The 19,051-nt window shown below is 35.8% G+C and overlaps 1 protein-coding gene across 1 annotated transcript in view; it reads left to right on the top strand.

Annotated features, from left to right (window-relative positions):
- The window catches only part of LOC126918375 (lachesin-like), a 227,293-nt gene extending 208,808 nt beyond the window's left edge, over positions 1-18,485 (top strand). The window contains exon 10 of the transcript XR_007711314.1: positions 18,303-18,485. The gene's annotated coding sequence lies outside the window, so the exon portion shown is untranslated. The remainder of the gene's footprint in view (positions 1-18,302) is intronic.
- Positions 18,486-19,051: the final 566 nt, after the last annotated feature.

Here is a 19,051-nt window from a genome sequence, read left to right as displayed (position 1 = left end):
AAAGATTCTTCTCATTAAGAATCGCGTCGAACGACTTTACCACAGAATCCTGATCGCAAAGTCGCATAGCTTTGCATAACTTAAAAACTCCTCGTCGCTTTAAGAAACTGTCGCAAGTAAAGCAACCTGACGTATCCTCTCCGGAATAACCAGACCAGTCAAGAATTTTTCAACCTGTCTAGTATCGAATTTTCTCCTCGATCAAACTGTATAGTTTTTTCTTCTAATCGACATGTAATTCACAGCGAAATCAGAAATCATTGTTTATCAACAATGCATGCATTTAATCATGATCACACACCAAACGCTTAATCATCCTCGTCTCAATATTCTATTTTACTCAACAATATCTATAACCAATTATATTCCGTATACTTATAATCCAATCATCGTGTAAGAGTACGCATTTTTCTTTTGCGAATATTCGTGATCTAAAGTAATTAAATTCGCGATCAAGTCACAAGACTGTGATCGATATTCAACTATCTACTCATGAAGAAAATTGCTGAGAATTGTGGATCGCAATCGCCGAAATAAATATGTAAGGACACTTTTATTACATATAGGGATGGTAATAAAATAGTTTTGCATTTATATAAAATGTGATTTACAAGATGTTCATAGATACCCATTACACTTGTTTCAGCACTCTTCTAGTCTTACTTCTTACGTAACAGTGACATTCTTTTGTTCTACGAGATGCTGCGCACGCACATACTCGCGCACATAATCACACACAATATGCGTATCACTACTGCGCGGCTGATTCGGTGTAGCGCACAAAATTACATATATTTCAATAAAAATGATCATATATCAAATAATTATCCCTGATCAAACTCCATCCACGATCTAAATGTAAACTGAAATCTCGCAATTTAAACCAATTTAAAATTGCTATCAAGTATCAAACCACTGCTTATAATCGACATTAAGCCATACACGTACATACAGTAATCGCACGTCAAATACTTAACGATCAAACTTTAAACATGCATTCAGGACCAGGACGTAAACTGAAGTCTGACGATTATATCTGGAAGCACGCGAGTCATCCAAACCCGAGCGATTTCGCTTATAATCCGTTGTCGAGGCTCTTGTTCGACTCGCAGAGGACGTTGGAGGCTGAAGCGACAGGTAGTCGGATGAGAAGCCGCTGCTAGTTAAAGGGATCTCAGCGTCGTGGCGTAGGTATGGGTTTTAATTATTTCCACGAGATGAGATTTCGCTGCGGAGGCTAGTATTGAGCGCTAGTCCGGTGTAAATTCCGGGGAACCCCAGCTAATCGGCATAATTCCACGGAATCCGTAATAGACTTCAGAATGGGTTAGGAGACGTTGGCGAACGTTCGCTCAGCAACAACTACCTTCTCCTCTTCTATCTCAACCCTTCAATCTCTTCAATTCTCCTTCACTGAACTTCAACTTCGTTTTCGTAGTTCTTTTCATGCTCGTGTGCTTTTTTTCTTGCACACTGGATTTTGTCTTAGTCTTTTATTTTTCTTCCCATTTTATGCAGCCTCTCGGCTTCTCTCGCTCGTCTCGTGATTTATTTTTCTTTTCTTGTATCTGTTTCTTCTATCGTTAGATCCTTGTTCTGCCCGCGTCTGTGTTTCCTTTTTTTTTTTTTATCGTATGCCTCTTTTTATCGGAGGTTGTTCCTTTGCCTATAAGAATTTCGTTGTATAATCTGAACTAGCTTCTTTATTTTTCACGCTCTTTTTATTCGATAAAAGGTGAAAGAAAATTAACACGTGATTATCAGTTGTAAGTGCTACGCTTAGCTTCACGCTTAGCTATACGTTTCTCTCTTGTCGCTCGAAGTTTTCTCATTTAATGTACGTGTTCTGTATTCGTTTAATTTCTTTTGTTCTGACGATATTTTACAATGCCACTTGTCTTGCTGTAGAATTAACTAGAATCCGACTAGTTTATAAATAAAAGAATAAATACCTTGGAAAATCTTTTCAATTTCATTGGGCCAAAAATCAATAGTACATTCTCGCTAAATGTATTCTCGTGTTTACCTTCGCAATATTACATACGTCTTTTACTCTAAAACCAAATATCTAGTTAACTTATAAAAGGAGAAAATACGTATAAAATTTTATCCGCTACGCAAATTTGATCGAATCCTCGAAAGATTAAATACTCGTTAACACGTATTCTCTCGCTAATATAATCAGATTCTTGAACGCATTACAAGATCGCTCAAGCTGTTTTCATAGGACACTCGAACTGGCGGATCACACCGGCTAAACGGGATTACGCATTATGTTAATTACAGCAATTACACAGGCTCAAAGGCAAATATTCTCTTTGATCAGTTAAATTTCTTAATCTACTAGCTTAGACGTGACGCGATCGATAGGGTAGTATTGGTACGAACGACTGTTCCAATCGTGCTTTATCATCTAATTGTAATTGCAGTCGTTTGCAGCCCGATTAATATCGAATATGAATCGCGGCTGTTTGTTCAACGTTAGGTCTACGATTACTTGGAATTATATATTAACGTATCGTAGAAATATCAACGTATGATTGAACCGTCTTTCGGATTTGCCAACTGTTTCGTGCGACCGATTTGATCGATTTATTGATGAAATGATCCAGAATTAACAGTGATTTAGTTCTTTGAAGAATAAAAATGATTATGTTCCGCATATTAAATTAATTTAATAATTAGTCTAACCATTGATATAATTTATTTAATTCCACGGCATTAAAGGTATATTTAAAAAAATATTTCAACTAAAGTAAGTCGAGTTTAAAGCAGAAGTTCTTGCGTCCTCGATATAAATCTTTTTTGGGGAATCGAAGATACCATTGATGTAAAGAGCATTGGCAAGTTTGTTGCATACAAATTACGAAGGGGGATGGAAGCGTATCGATCGATTTCAGTTACATTCGGCACAGTATTGGTTCGTTAAGATGCCGACAGTTTGTGTTTGCTGGGAATAGTCCAAGATCAACTTTGATAAGACATACTCGCATCGTACGTGTACTGGATACGAAGAACATTAACGCGAGTCTACTTAAGAAACCTTGACAAGATTGCTAACTATGTCTTTATACTAAAATTTATTTATATAACTTTATATTTCATATTATTTTAGATATTACTTAAAAAGAAATTATATTTTCCACATCATAAATAATGAAGAGAAACGCCCATTTCTAATATTATCGTACTAGAATTCTTAAACCAGCTCCACTACACATAGTTTAATTTATACGCAGAATTCTATTGATTAACCTCCGAAAATATTAATTAGAGATTCGACTTTGTTTTTATTCACGTATGTTTGACATCTTGATATCATCGGTCTTATTCTACATGCTATTAATGAAAATGTTGGTATCATCGACAAGTCGGTACACGCATAAAAGAGGCCGACAGGAGCAGTAGACAAATCTGACATAGAGAAGAAACGCTGGTACGAATGGTAGACTTGGACAGTTCGGTGGCAGCAGTTCGATGCTAATGAAATTCCGCCGGTCGCTCTCATAGATTGTGCAGTCGGTCCAAGTGACTGCTAGTTTGGCATGAGTGCGAATCCACAGAATGCACGCCGTGGGATTATCCAGGATTCAAATGAACCTGGTATCCATTTGCACGCGTTCAAAATCGAATCGAATTTATCCAATATTAAATATTACACGCGTTTCCGGTCAGTTTATATAATATTAAATACGGACGAGTGTATGTACCGTAATATGAAATATTTACAGAAAGCGTCGATATTAAGAATGAAGATACACGATATTTCGCCCTTTATTTTTCCGAGAATATTCCTTGCTATTTTCCGCAATTGTAATAATTAACTGAATAAAGAAATAAAATGAAATATTAATCAGTAAATAAATAAACTTTCAATATCGTTTTATTAAGACGTAATGTGATTTTTTAACGGCGGATTTAATAATAACGTTATGAAAAGGCGAGGTTAAACTTTTTTAATCAAGAAAAATGGCAGGAATGAAGATAGACACGATTCATTCAACTTCATAAACGTCGCCGTTAATTGCGATAATTTTCCTGACAACAGGGGAAATAATTGGTATCACGCCAAGATAACTGGAGTAATTGAAGAAAATGAACGAACACGTTTTAATGTCGTGCTTTGTCTGGAGTATAATTTTTTAAACGAATGCACTTCCTTCTGCTAGTCTAAAACGTTAATTTACAAATAAATGTATACTAACATAATATTTATTTGTAATTTTACGAGTGCTAGTCTAGATTAAAAATTCTTTTCCTCGCATAATTTATGTACACAAAGTAGACTTATATTAAATCAAATTCTATAAGATACAAAAGATATACAATCCTCGACAAGCAATTTAAAATAAAATTAATTGTTTTTTCACCAACATATATTTCGCAAAAAAAAAAACGCGAAACAAATAAATATGTAAAATGTAAAATAGAAAATATTTCCCAGTTGCATTTCGATAAATTCGTTTCAATATCCTGCGAGTAAATCCCTTAAGTAACAGGCAAAGAGGGAGAAAAAGTGGAAATTATTAGATCATTAAAAGAAAACGTTTACGTGCAAAGTGACACGTTAAAAGTGAGAAAAGCGAGGAAAAGGAAACGATAATAACAACGACCGTGCTTGGGGGTTGGAGGGGTGTCAGCAGGACTGCGAGGGGTGACTTTTAATCTAGTAGAAGGAACGAGAACGATCGAGGAAAGGTGGGGGACGGCTAGCGGAAAGAAACATAGTTGGATTTAATAAACATTCCCGGATCGTAATCTGCCGTCGTCGGGTACAAGGATCAATGTCCCGATTTCCGGCAGGAAATCTAGATTCCAGGGTAGATTAAACTTACCGGAGATATGCTCATCGCCGATAAGTGACTTTAACTTTCGGAAGCTGTTCATAGTTCAGTGCGTACTTAATGAAGATTCGCAAGAGAGTTACGAGAAAGTCGTTGCAAAGTCTCGAGGAAACGCAAACTGGAATAACGAAAGTTTCATCTTTGATCGAATTATGGTCAGTAACGAATGTTATTCGGATTTTTTCTTTAGCCGTGCTTATCGACGATTCAGCGAATAAATTCATCGGTTAAATGCATTTTTATGTACATATTTAAAATGTAATCTTTTACTTTTAAAAAGATATACAGAATACAAAAATATAGAAACATGAACACTGATGCGAAGGAATCAGGATAATAAACTCCTCGTTTGAACGATTACTCAGCGAAAATCCTTCAATCCTCTGAATGTATGTTAGTGAATCGGTGAATGTTTGTAGGCGGACGTGAAAATGAAACGTTTCGACGTTCGTAATTATTCATCGTGTCAACGCATCCGTCGGTCTCATACCACTTCGAATAGATTCTATTCATTGCCTAACTCCTATACTATCTGTCCGACATTTTCTTCTGTTCTAGACGACAAGGCGCGGAATGTTAATGCTCGTTCCCGTTGACACATGACAAATGAGAACCACGTTAAACCACAGGAAAGAAATCACTTCTATATAAGATCTATAAGGTGTATAAAGTCTGTTTCACACTGAAATTAGCGTTAAATTTAATCGAACTTCTTAGTTAATTAATAACGCGCCTAGACTGTATTTCGAATTTCATACTTCTTCTTTAACGTTAATAGCTCTTTTAAGCATTGGCCGTTTTGCTCGTCGAAACTTTTCTCATTCAATTACGATTCTTTCGTGAACTTTATTACGGCCACGATATTTCACTCTAGATATACAAAAATAATCGGAGAGTTCGAAAGTACAAATTATTAACTATTACGCTGGTGATCGTTTCATCGACAACTCGAATACGCAAACTAATTAGAATGCAAAACGTTAAAGAGTGATTTATCGTTCCTAATTGTTAGTTCAAGAAGAAACTAGTTTAATAAAATAATAGGTACCAATTTACAACAGGCTACGTGAAAAAAAAACGAGCTGAAGGAAAACACGCGCGCTGCAACGAAAGCAACAGCAACGTTTAACAAAGCAAATGTGCAACGTCAGTCAAATGTTGGCTAGCGAACCGTTGTTGAAATTACACACGAATTCGACACGAACGAATACACACGAAGTCTTGAAGCTGTCCATCTTGCAACGATAAACAGCTTTGTACGCGATCATATCCGAGGACGTTAAATTGCCGCGGCACAGATCCGGCGCAAAGTTACGCATGCTGGCTGTGTACGTGTATAGTATTAGACATTTACACGGTCACAGAGCCAGTGACAGTAGCACGAGTGTCTTTGACGTACTCTCCGTTACAATGCAACGCTGCTAGGCCTTTGTGCGTGCAAATGTGACGACTGCATGCGGCAGCATGTCGGTAATGGTTGCTGTCATTCGTTAACAGGCCCCCGCGAAATAAATCAACGATCTAAAGGTGTTCTATCGTTCTGCGGTTCGTTTGCCACTGATTATTATAGAGCTCGTCGGTTCCCAACGTTTATTCGATACCCCACGTCTCTAAGTGGCAAAATCGATTCTTGCTAACGTACCTCTTTTTATGGGAAAAAAATTGCTACCGCTGCTTCTTCTACTTTTTCCCTGCTCGATGAAAAACATTTATAAAGACTAAAGTTTAGAAATATAAAATTGAACTGAAAAGTTAAATTATGTGACATTATCTTACGTTTGTCTGGAAAAGAATTTTATTTGAAACACTTTTCATTTGTGTCTTGATTTAAAGCTAGAGCAATAGCTTGTTTATATGTTTAGAAAATTTGTTTACGAAAGTGGCACAATTTTACAATATATGGTTTATTGTGTCTCTATTACCATTGATCATAAAACCTATTTAAGTTAAACATCCAACACACTACTACCGTATGCAGTCGGTTAGTGTATCATCAACAGCAATGTACGATGCATCATGACCACTCTGCTACTGTATGCTACCGTATTACAATAAATCGCCCCCGATTCACCTAGTAAAACAGGTACTTGTAAACGTTGCAACAGAAAAATTCTCTGCTGAAATCGAAGCTGAAGCTTCCATATGCATGCCACAATATTACATGGAAGAAAGATTTAAAACATCCACTTTATTATTTTCGCATTTCGTTATTTTGCAAAAAGATTTATTATCGAGTAACAAATGAACTAGAATATAAATTATATTAAATATATAATTTTCCTTCGTGTTTCATATAGAAAATGTCCACTATGAACTACAGTTTTAATACATTAAAATGAAAGAATTGAATTCAAGAAGCTATTTATAGTTTAGAATGTTATGTAAACGCTACTTTATAATACTTCGAGGCGCTCGTCAAATCTGATAAAGATTTATGCTTCATATTTTTCACGGACAATCGCGAAAGTGTCTTCGGTCGAAAATTGAAAATGAAGTGCGTTTAATTTGGCGGTGATGGAGAAACGTACGATGAAAACTGCAACCGCCTGAAGGCCACACGAGCACTTGTTCCTGTTTGAAAATTTGAAATTCAGATCGCTTTATTGTATACGGATATTTTGCGTGCATTCTGTGGATCACAATTATAAAAATATTTGCTCGTAAATCTATGATATAATGGGACTAACAGAATTTCCGTTTTATTACGCTACTTCCGTGAAATATCGCCATCCCAAAATTTTTCGTCCCGTCGAATGAACACGCTGCTCCCCGGTCGAACTAAACGCGGAAAATTCAATTCTTTTCATTCTTTTCCCTTCGATTTTTTGTATTTTATTTCTATGTTGCCTTTTTTTCTTCTAGGTAACGTACCACAATGCGTAAAAAATATCATAAACCGCTGAAACGGCTCGATTAATAAGATATTATCTAGTTTCACCGAGAAATTTTTACTAAAAAAGGTTTCTCATTATTCCCTGCTTTACAATGTACTGTTGGCTTTTAACAATTTACAAAACAAGGGTTTATTATCTGTCAGTAAAGTTTTATCAGCATGAATTTCAATCCGTACGCACGAATAACGAGTGTTTTAACAACTTCGCGCGTATGCTGTGTCGAATAAAAATCTTTATTCATGAATTTTCATTTATGAAACCAATTATTTTTACCAACAAGAAAGAAATATCTCACATTGCTCTGTATGTAAAATCATTGTATTTATAAAAATAAAATCGTAAATATTCTCTGCATTAATTTCCATGTCATTTTGTATTTCAATTCTTAAGCCAGAGTCCACAAAATATGTATGAGAATCGAATACGCTATTTAAACACTCTCTTCTCTTTCCAGTTTCTGTGTTGCGTTTCATCTCTCGAGTTGTGCTCGAGAATAAATTCAATACACGCGAAAGTATTAAACAATAATAAGTATGTAACGAGTTTTGCTTTCTATTTTCCTGCTAGAGTTCAAACGTAAATGCTCCTCACCTCGCAAAGATAATTTCCTGTTGCTTGGTATTCTGGCGAGCATCGACGAAAAGCGTATAACACGGTTCTTATACGACCGAAAGTGTAACGATTTGGGAAGTTCAGTCGACCGATTATTCGTGTATATTGTCCGCATAGTAACTGCACGAACGCCAATAGCGTAGACAGAGAGCAAAATATAGCGATAAATCGTAAAATCGATACGTTTCTGTGTCATAGGTTATTATCAGAATTTGTCACGATATTTCATTTTAATTAAAATAAAATATTACTTAAAATATCAGATATTTATCATGTCAATAACTTTATTTGACTCAAGTTTTTACGTTTATTAGGTTATTGGGAAATCTATTTTATTTAAACGTGATTATTCTTTAAGTTAATTTTATTGTCATCTTTTTACTCGTTATATCAACCCAGTTCTCATTGATAAGAAAAAGTGAACGAGTGAATGAGAATTTCTGTATATTTGGTCGATGGATATATATAACGTGCTTTGTATTATTTCTCTGCTAATTTTGACGCAACAGGTACAAATTAAGCGTTTAAGCGTTTTACATTTAATATTTAATCGAACCTAGAGGCTCCGCTTTAATCTCCACTCGTTCGTATGTATTATTTATAGATTGATGCATGAATGCAGTACCAGAATAAAATTTTCGATAAATAAAATATCTGATAGTATACGCACCAAAAGTAACATCTTTCGTTAATTATTAACCGATCCAAACATATAGAGATATATTTTTCACGCATCTATGCAATTTCCAATGATTTTCTTATCAACATGCCATAATAAGTAAATATTCGCTAAAAAGATTATATAGAAACAAGCATCCACTAAAAAAAATTTCGATTCTTCGTTATATTGTAGAGAAATATTAATTTAGCACAATTTTTTTATTAAAAAAATACATATATCAATGAATCGTGAAGTAAGGGTTCATCGAACGACGAGATTGCAATGTTTCCAAATTAATCAGTAAATAACATATAAATAGAGAAAATATAGTCACTGACAAAATTACCACGCCATTGGCGATGTTTCCTTGCCCTTCTGCACATCCTACACCTGTATAATTTACCACCATACAGCTGGGTATATCCATATCCCATTTGTATTCAGCATTACAGACGCATAGATCGCACGGGAAATCGCGTTTCTATTTCCGGCAATATCATATCCGTCACAGAACGGACGTTCGTTGCTGTTGGTGGTCGTGGTCACGACGCGTTGGATCCCACGTTCGTTTCCTTGCTTCGTAGAAAAACAACTCGCCAGATCTGGCACAAGATACGAAGAAAACGATGCCATAGAATTGATTATGAAATTTGAAATCATATAAAAATTATATTCTATAGTTTATTTATTATCACATTCGCTACTTGAATGTTATCGAGTGTATTGATATCAGAAGTTTTTCTTTTTCAAACAATTTTTTACTCTTCTCAGCAATAAGATAATTTAAACCCTTGAAGTATCCAATTCTTCATAATTAAAAGAGTTTTACAAAACCTGCAGTAAATAATAATGTGAATATGTTATATCCGGTGACATTGGAATTGAATATTCTAGTCAACATTCGGCACTTTTGGCCTTCCTTTTCATCGATACACGAAATGCAACCTTACATTGATAAAAACAAAATCTTTATAATTAAGCAATTTCAGATGTTTCTCTTTAATTTTCTTTAATATCCATCTGTATAAAACATCGATTGTCAAACACACTACAAACTTCTCGAACAACTCGATACAACTAGAAACGGTGCAATATAAAAAGTTACAATTTTGTGGATCTGCGTAAGAGTTTCATGTATGCTATCGAAAGTCACAAAGAAAGGCTGGTCAATAGTATGTAGTATCACGAGGATAGATACGTGTATCCATCAGCTTTACATGTGTACCGTACATTCTCGTTCAATCTCCTTTATATTCCCCTAGTTTCTCGAACTGCTTTTCCCTGTCAATCGATATCTATATACGTCGCTTCACGATACCTTTGTCCCTTTGGCCATACACTCCTTGACCTACGTAGTTCGTTTTCTATGTCTGATTTTCCGCGTGAAACTTGTTTGTAGTCCTGTCGAGTGAATTGCCCTCCGAAGACCAGTTTTCCCAAAACTGTTTCTCACTGTTCACCTTCTTTCTATACGTATTATCAGGAGACAATGAGTTTATCCTGTTCTGAAGAAAAATTTTAATGAAAATGATAGGTCCTGAAGAAAATGTCAACGATTATATATTTAACAGAGGAATGAAGGCAAACAGATTTCTTCAAATTTTAGAATTTTTATTGGATAATTAGCTGGATTACAGGTTATAGAACACAGCTACTAAGCTTTATTCGTATTACTGGCAAACCTGTTATTGTTATTGTCATGTAAGATAATTTATTAGCTCTGGAAATTCGCAACTTATAACTTTTTAAATCTCACTAATAACATTGATATATAAGGCAATAAGAATATAATCTTATCTAGCGTAAGAGGTCTAAGTATCACAAAAATTCCTTTTACATAGAAAAACCTGCCTGCAGAATCCAAAATTCCTGGAATTTCATATCCAGAACATTTACTTTTCGCGCCAGTAGCGCAAGTTAGGCAACGATCGGCCGTCGCTACAGTGATACGCGTCAACGTTTAGCGCGACATAAACAAGAAATAGAAAATGGATACAATTATATATCCGCTTTATGGACATTTTTACGAGCATGCATTGAGGAATTGGTCGATCACGGATAACGTGGGATTCCTTAAGATTCCTTAAAAGTCGAAACTACTGAGAAAGAGGGAAAAGGAGGAAGGGAAATAGAAGGAAGGTGAAAGAGACGGGGTTCGAGCGTAACTCGGCGAAGTTCGTTCCGCTAGATTCCATGTACCTTTTCCTCTTCAACGTACGAGCCAAGAATGTTAGGGGGTGGCGGATGGGTTAGATACGCTCGTAAAACCATCGTCCCATAAAACCGGCTAGTTCACCGGCTACCGAGACGCCCATCAACCATTCCTTACATGGTCTAATTCCGAGCCAACCTCGCATCCTTCTCGCGTATGTCCCATATACATTCGTACGCGTGTTCGCCGTCTCTACACACTCACAGTAGGAATTTCTATGCTCATGTATGAACTTAACACTGCTGGAAAATTTATATATATGTGTGTGTGTGTGTGTGTGTACGCATAGTAAGGCTGGAAATAAAAGAATTAATGAGTTTTAATGGCATAGAAAGAAGTGGATCCTCTATAATGTGTTAATTAAGGTAAGGTAAGGACTGGGATAAGGAATTCCATAGAGTAGTGATTTACGCATAAATTGTGAGACCATCGAATAAACGAACTGAAGATTTGGGAATATGGAGCTCTAGTCGAATTCAAGAGAAAATTAACTTGGCAGATGTATGTCGATGTTAGAATTCGTCTGGTGGTAATCTGCTTGAATTGTTCGCGGATATATGTTGAAACACACGCAGAAGAAGGAAAGAGAGAACAGTTATCAGATTATTAGAGTTGATTTACAAATCTTTCCTCAAGCAAGTACATTTTCCTTGATACACTATCTTGAAACGAAACAGATATAAATCCAAGAAAAGCTATACTTAACAGAACAGCAAGCTGAATTTAACTCTGACATAATAGCAGGTCGGTAAAATCGTCTTTCCTGATTCCATATCGGACACTAGCCACTAATCAACCTCACGACGCTACAATTATGTAAATGGAAAAGCGTTACTGATGATCGTTGTTAGTATGTAATTGTTGCTTAATGATTCGTGGCGGTCAGCGATTAATCTCTTCGCTCTGCACGGCGGTTAGCCGACAACATGAATTTATTTCAGCGGTGTATCATCGGTGTTGGATACAGAACTTCGAAATGAAAAATGATATGAAATTAATGGCCACCAGGCAACTGAAAAAATACAATCTCCCGACTCTCTATACATCGAATTGCTGCGACTAAAGTCTAACTGGTAACACTATGCAACATGCAACATGCAACGTAACACAACGCAACATAATGAAACGCAACGCAATGCAATTAACACACAACGTAGCGTAACACATTCTAGTATAACTTTGCGAATGCCTCTATATATCTTAAACGATTCTTTGATAGAAGTTTATTCGTGTTTTAGAGCTAGCACTCGTCCTAATAATACCGTCTGAAGTGTATTAGTCGGTTCATGGGATTTACGAGTCGCAAGAAACGAGAACATTAACTGAAACAAATTCATTTCACAGAATGATTCTCAGACACAGAAATTCATCTCAGCCAGATAACTAATATTCAGTTAGGAAACGTTTTAAAGAAGGAATCGAGCTGGTAAAAATCGCAAGGCGCTTTCACGCTCTTGTACATCTCGCGATAAATTTCTCTCGGGATGTACTTTTGAACTGCACTGTGAAGCTTTCGCTTAAAATTCCAAGCGCACACAAATTCGAACAACTTTTACAACTTGAATTCATCACGTCCTTAATAGTCGCTGAATCTTCCATCCTGAATGGCGTAAACTTAAACAGTTCGCATTTGGATTTTCAAATATTCGAATTACTTTTGTTCCACAATCTCGATCGAATTAATATTAGATTGATTTGTAATTTGTTAAGTCAAGATTATCATGAACATAATGATACAAAGTAGAAGTTCTAAACTTCTCTAAAATACAAACGAAATATCTTGTCAACAGTTAGAACATAAAATATTATTTATATTCCCAGCGTCATTAAAATACACGAATAACTCCAGCAAAGCTAAATAATTCCCTGTACTTGCACCTTTACAAAATTTATCGAAGAATCGAGCAATGATTCGATGTTGCAACGTTATTCGATATTTCTTCGTAACGAACGCCTTTATTCTCTTTTAGATTTTTCTATCCTGTCGGGCAGACAGGTGTTTTTTCCGGTAGAAGTCCGGGAGAAAAATTGAAAAGCACGAGGACGAAACCGTGCATACTTAAATACATCAGAATCGCTAATGCGCTGCATCGTGTATGAACTAACCGGCGAAAACACCAGTCCGTGTCAACAAGCATTTGTCTCTATTGAATAAAACAAAACCCTCCGCGTATATTTTCACCGGGTATACCATACCCATGAAAAACTCCATTTGCATTAATTTTTATCGATCTCGCCTTTTCACGGTACTGAAATACCTAAAGTTGGCGCGAGTTTATGCAGAGTCACGTTATCAAAAATATCGAATGAAAGTAACGCGAAACTGTCCAATTCTCAAATTGATCTCTTCCGATATAAATTTTATGAAAAATCGTAGTTGAAATTCTGCTAAATATTTCGCTTCCTCTTTTAATTAAAATATCGAACGCAGTTCGTATAACACCGTGGCCGATTGTATTTTTAATCTTTCTTTATTTTGATTAATTTCCACGTAAATGAATCGTTAATTCAAAGGAAATTTAATAAGAGCATTGCTTATTTAATTTCATAACGGCAAAATAATTTGTTGTGCCGTTATACGATATCCTATAATAATAATCATTTTATAGAAAGAACTAGCGTTTTTCTTAGAACGACGAACGGAATTTTTTAATATCCAGCTCAAAGTAAGAGAATCGTATCTAATTTTCATATTCTAGAAAAATATTACGTAGCCGAAATTTCTTAAATTGCATTTTATCTATTACATTTTATTACTCTATACTACTATACTTTGTTAGATTCTAGATTTCAAATTAAAATAAAAACTCTGTGACCGATTGAAACGTTCTTTCTCATAAATAAGAACGTTCTATAATCAAGAGATACAGAATGTTAAAAATCACATTTAGAGAGAACTTCAAGACTTACGACTCGTGGAATGACGAATGTAATTAATCTCTTTGAAGGAAATTGGAAATTTTTAAGAGGCGCCGTGAAACGTTACGTACCGCTAAAAAAATCTGAATTTCGAAGAAAATCTAGTATGAGCATCCTTCTTTAGGGCGAAGATATAATTCATTCGTCGTTGGAATTCAGTAGTCCCAAACGTAAGATTTAGTCATAGAGGAAAGCGATATTCATCCATCGCTAGATGCTCTCCGGAGAATAAGAGGCGAGAGTTATTTGATCTTTTATTGTCCTTTTCCGCACTTTCTGTTTTTTCTCCCGTCTTTTTCTTTTCTTGCCACCGTCCCCGCGGACCAATTCAATCTTAGTCTAGCTTCTTCGAAAGCTATCGATACTTTCGCCCTATGATGCTCGAAAATAAATCCATGTTGCTTTCTTGACGATTATATTCACCGAAATATGTATTATTTCTCTTTATAAACAGCATTCTTACAAGAAAATACTATCAAAATTTGTTTTATTGTTTATAACATAATATAATATTACGTATTGTAGTATCGGAAAAAGGATAGGATTAGGATGATTTAGATTTGTAAAATTCTCCTAATACTATTTATTAAGATAAATAAAAATAACAGAGATTAATTGGACAGAGAACGATAAATGTTCAACTTGAACTAAAACACAAAAGTCTTATTCCGTTCAAATCACTCTCGCAACTCTATAACTAACAACTCGATCTCTCTACAACGCTAGCAACTCTACAACTCTCGTCTTCGGCATCTGCACTCGCACGCTCTCGCTTTTTAACTCATACTGCGCGCCTTTTGCATTCGTTCTCGCTGGCGTCTCAACTAACACTACCCTTAGCGTCTCTTTGTCTTTTCTCGTCCCATCGAACACGTGTCCCGAAACCCCGTGGCCAGGGTCACGCAGGCTCTTTCCACAAAACTGTCCACTTGAAAGGACCGACGACACATTGATGTACTCGACGGCGCCACGGCTCTCGCCACTTTGTATACGGTTCGACCGATATCTTGGGCCTTTTGCCCACGATACTACAGTATAATATGCAACACTTTCGCTATCATTGACTCACTAATGATCGAACAGTGAAATAATTCGTAAATGTTGCATAAACGCAACATTATTGAAGGACAGAAATAAAGTAACTTGTTTTATCGAAGTGAAAAAATATATTAAAATAATAGATAACATAGAGCAGTCCTCTTCGCAAATCAAAAATATAGGGCAAAGATTCTATAATTTAGAGAAAATTGCTATCACAATGCTATAGGTGCTTCGATTTCTTCGGACTTTAATAAGTCGTAAGAAATAGGTGCAAGAAGAAATTGCGATTAAAAAAAGTATGAAATAAGTCCTTGGAATTCTCTGATATTTTAACATCGTGATTATAGAAGAATTCAATAATTTACGTTAGCTGACAATGAGAAAAATTGCAAATAAAATGTTACATTAATGCAACATTGGCGCTTAAGGGATTAAGAAAATAAACGATCTTTTGACATTAACAAGCAAGAGCTGTAAGAGTGAAACGTTCGTGTCTCAAATTTCGCCTCTGTTCAATTAATTGCAGTGTATAATTAATACATTTCAAGAAGTTTTGAGTGTTATAATAGTTTAACTTTAATTACCAGCTGATTAAATCCACCCTCTTAACGTTCATCTATTAACAGTAGAAACCGTATCCTGGTTTAGCTGCTACTAATTTATCCAATATCCGATAATGAAGCGTCATAACGTCCTTAAACGCGAAACAATGCACCTTTTCGCGATAGTAATACGTCCATCCAACGTGAACGTATTATACGACTTTAGATACTCGTAGACTCGTTCATGAGCATTTATCATTATCGTGTAAAAAGTTTTGCGTCCGTTTCGAGAAAAACATTCGCTAGCAGCCAGAGCTGAGTTCTTGTTGTACCATACTTCATGGGAAGATTAGAACTGTTTAGTCTCTTTGCCATCTTTTATTGTCATTCGTTTTCGTTTAGATAGAATACTTTAAACCACTCGTACAAGTTAAAAAATAATAGCTTTCTTGAGTAATACTTTCGAAAAGGAATATGCTGAATATATAGAAATTTGGATAGTTTCTAAAGCTTAATAGATTTGGTGGATTTTCAATATTCGGTTGCAACAAGAGTACAAGACATACTATAAGTATACTATAAATCACAAAAGTGTCACAACTCGAAATAATTCAGTCGTATGTAAAAAATTTATAAAATCCTTTAAAGAAGGATTTCCAAGATTAAGAATTAAGAAACGTTCGGTGTTTAATATGAATAAATTTTTTGCAAATTTCAAACATATTCAATTAGGATATTATACAACTAATAAATCCTGAAGAATATTTCCTAAGAACCTGAACGCAATTCAATTAAACGTTTTCAATCAATATCGTTAAAAACAAATAGCCAATCAAGCGAACCGAAAATTGGGAACACCGTTTACAAACGCATTCATAAAGGTTCAGACAAAATAAACACAAAATTACAATGTGACTTCCCTCGACATAGCCCTGTTATCATGATTTCATCGAACCGGCGGATTGTAATGAATCACAGAGAGACAGGTAAAAAATCAGATGGAACACGTGTGCATTTGAACCAGTTAGTAAAGTTAGTAAACGTACGGTTAAACCAGCGGAGGAAGAAATTGGGGTATTTTAGGAGAAATAGAAGGATCCGCAAATAAATCGGCGATGATAAGATTTGCATATTAACAACGTTACTGTCTGGCTGGAGCTTCAGCTCCTCCGCCCTTTTCGTGTTGTGCCCTACCCCCGCCATTCATTCGCATTCTCCTAGGAGCTTGCAACACCCAAAATCCGGATCCAATTCTGACCACGACTTTTCCAACCCTTTCCGCATCGTGGAGGCTGAATCGACGGGAAACGCCTCGACTTCCAGCTTCGATGTAGGTAAAAAGTCTTAAAAGACAGAGGACTGTGGAAGCTACGGGGCTAGACGGGATTCGCTCACATTCAACTCCGTTGGCCGTATCAGAAAACAACGAGTCGAGGAACGAACGTTACCGTTACATGGTTACATGTGCCGCTCGATCAACCAGATATCGCGTATTCCATGAGAAAGATGTTACAAACAATATATAATGCGATCGAATCGTGGACAAAACGACGGATATATTTCTCGAGGAATTATAAGTCACGGAGGCGTTTTTCCTTGATAACAGGATTATTCTGTTTGTTTTTATTTTTTTAATTAGAAGAATTAACAATCTTCAATATTGTATAATATATGGAGTTTACATCGTCACTTCTGGACTCTAGTAATATGTAGTTGCTCGAGATAGTAATCGCCAAACTAGATATAATGCAGCCTTGTTGTAGGTATATGACATAATGTGACAGATAGAAATGGAAGAATTGTTAAAGATATTACATTTGTGTGGTACAAAATTAAGAGAAAGTTGTTTCTCATCGAAATTGTATTGTATACTTAAAACAAAAAATACTGTAATATGGGGGAAAACCTCGAGTAATTAAGAAAGTCTATTTGACCATGGGACATGTGCGTGCCAGGTATATAGTGTAATATCCGGAAAAACTCTGGATAATCGACAGGGTCTACTTGACCATGGGACATGTGCGGACCAGATATATATAAAAGGTAGCCGTTAGTGAGTTAACAGGCTTTTAGTGTTGCCAGAGGGTTTTAGTGTTGCCCGCGAGCTTTGAGGGTTGCCAGCGGGCTTTAGTGTTGCCAGCAGGCTTTAGTGTTACCATAGAAGGTTTGAGTGTGGCCAGAGTTCTTTAGTGTCGCCGGCGTTGTCGGGCTTTAGTGTTGCCAGCGAGAGCTTTAATGTTGCCAGAGAGTTCTTTAGTGTTCCCGGCGTTGTCAGGCTCAAGAGTGTGAGTTGAGAAGTCAGAGTGTTGTCAGTGTTGTCAAGGAGTGTAGTCTGCGTGAAAGAGAGCGTTGGAACCGTGGTGACGAGAGTTGTAAATTAAGGGGGTATTCTAGTCTAGAGGCATGAATTTCGGGCGGTTTTTGAAGCTCTGTACAAACGAAACAAGAAATATTTTTACTATCCACTTTTTTTAAACGGCCGCCATTTCGTGAAAAAATGTTTCTTTTACTTTTCCAAGGTTCATGCTATAGCGGCATCTATACTAATTAAGAATCCGTTCGGCTTTTTTGTTTCAGATAACCAGAAGGGTTGAAATCATGCACGCCAGGACACCCTTTTTTTGAACCCCCACTTTGTCAGCTCATAACTTTGTGAATTTTGAGTTTCTTTTTTTCGGTTAATTTTTTATGTAATCTTAAAATATCAATAAACAAATGATTAAAAGATGGATAGTAAAAATATTTTTTGTTTCGTTTGTACAGAGCTTCAAAAACAGCCCGAAATTCGTGCTTCTAGACTAGAATATCCCCTTAACTATTTAATTGTCTTAGTTATAGCACATTATTATATTTAGTTCACGTTAAATAACCATCGTTTACTGTTTAATTCATTCTAAATAATAATGAAATCCTACAATACATATTTTTTTCGTGCATTCGATCGTAATCGTGTAGTTACTGAGACTAATATTTAAACACATTAATATTAAGGCATTAATTAATAATAACAACTTGAATAATATTAATAATAACAACAACAAGTAGTATGAACATTGGTTCATGTATTGACACGTGCGCAAACCGCTACAAGTAGTGTGAATCAGTATATGACGCGACAATCAATCAATAGCATAAACCAATGTGTTGTCGTGATCAAACATATGACTGGTAGAATAGATCATAGTTTACTTGATCGGTGATAAATGAAAATTGCAAATAGACATAAATATATCTATAATGACAAGGTGCTTGTATTTGTTTAACAAACATAATCTATGGTGGCCATATCGTGGTAATCATATCTATGTCGGTGTACTGCAAACTTG

Source organism: Bombus affinis, chromosome 7 (genome assembly GCF_024516045.1).
Source record: "Bombus affinis isolate iyBomAffi1 chromosome 7, iyBomAffi1.2, whole genome shotgun sequence".
Classification (NCBI taxonomy): domain Eukaryota; kingdom Metazoa; phylum Arthropoda; class Insecta; order Hymenoptera; family Apidae; genus Bombus; species Bombus affinis.
The sequence above is the reverse complement of the archived record's forward strand: the minus strand, read 5'-3'. Positions and strand labels throughout refer to the sequence as shown.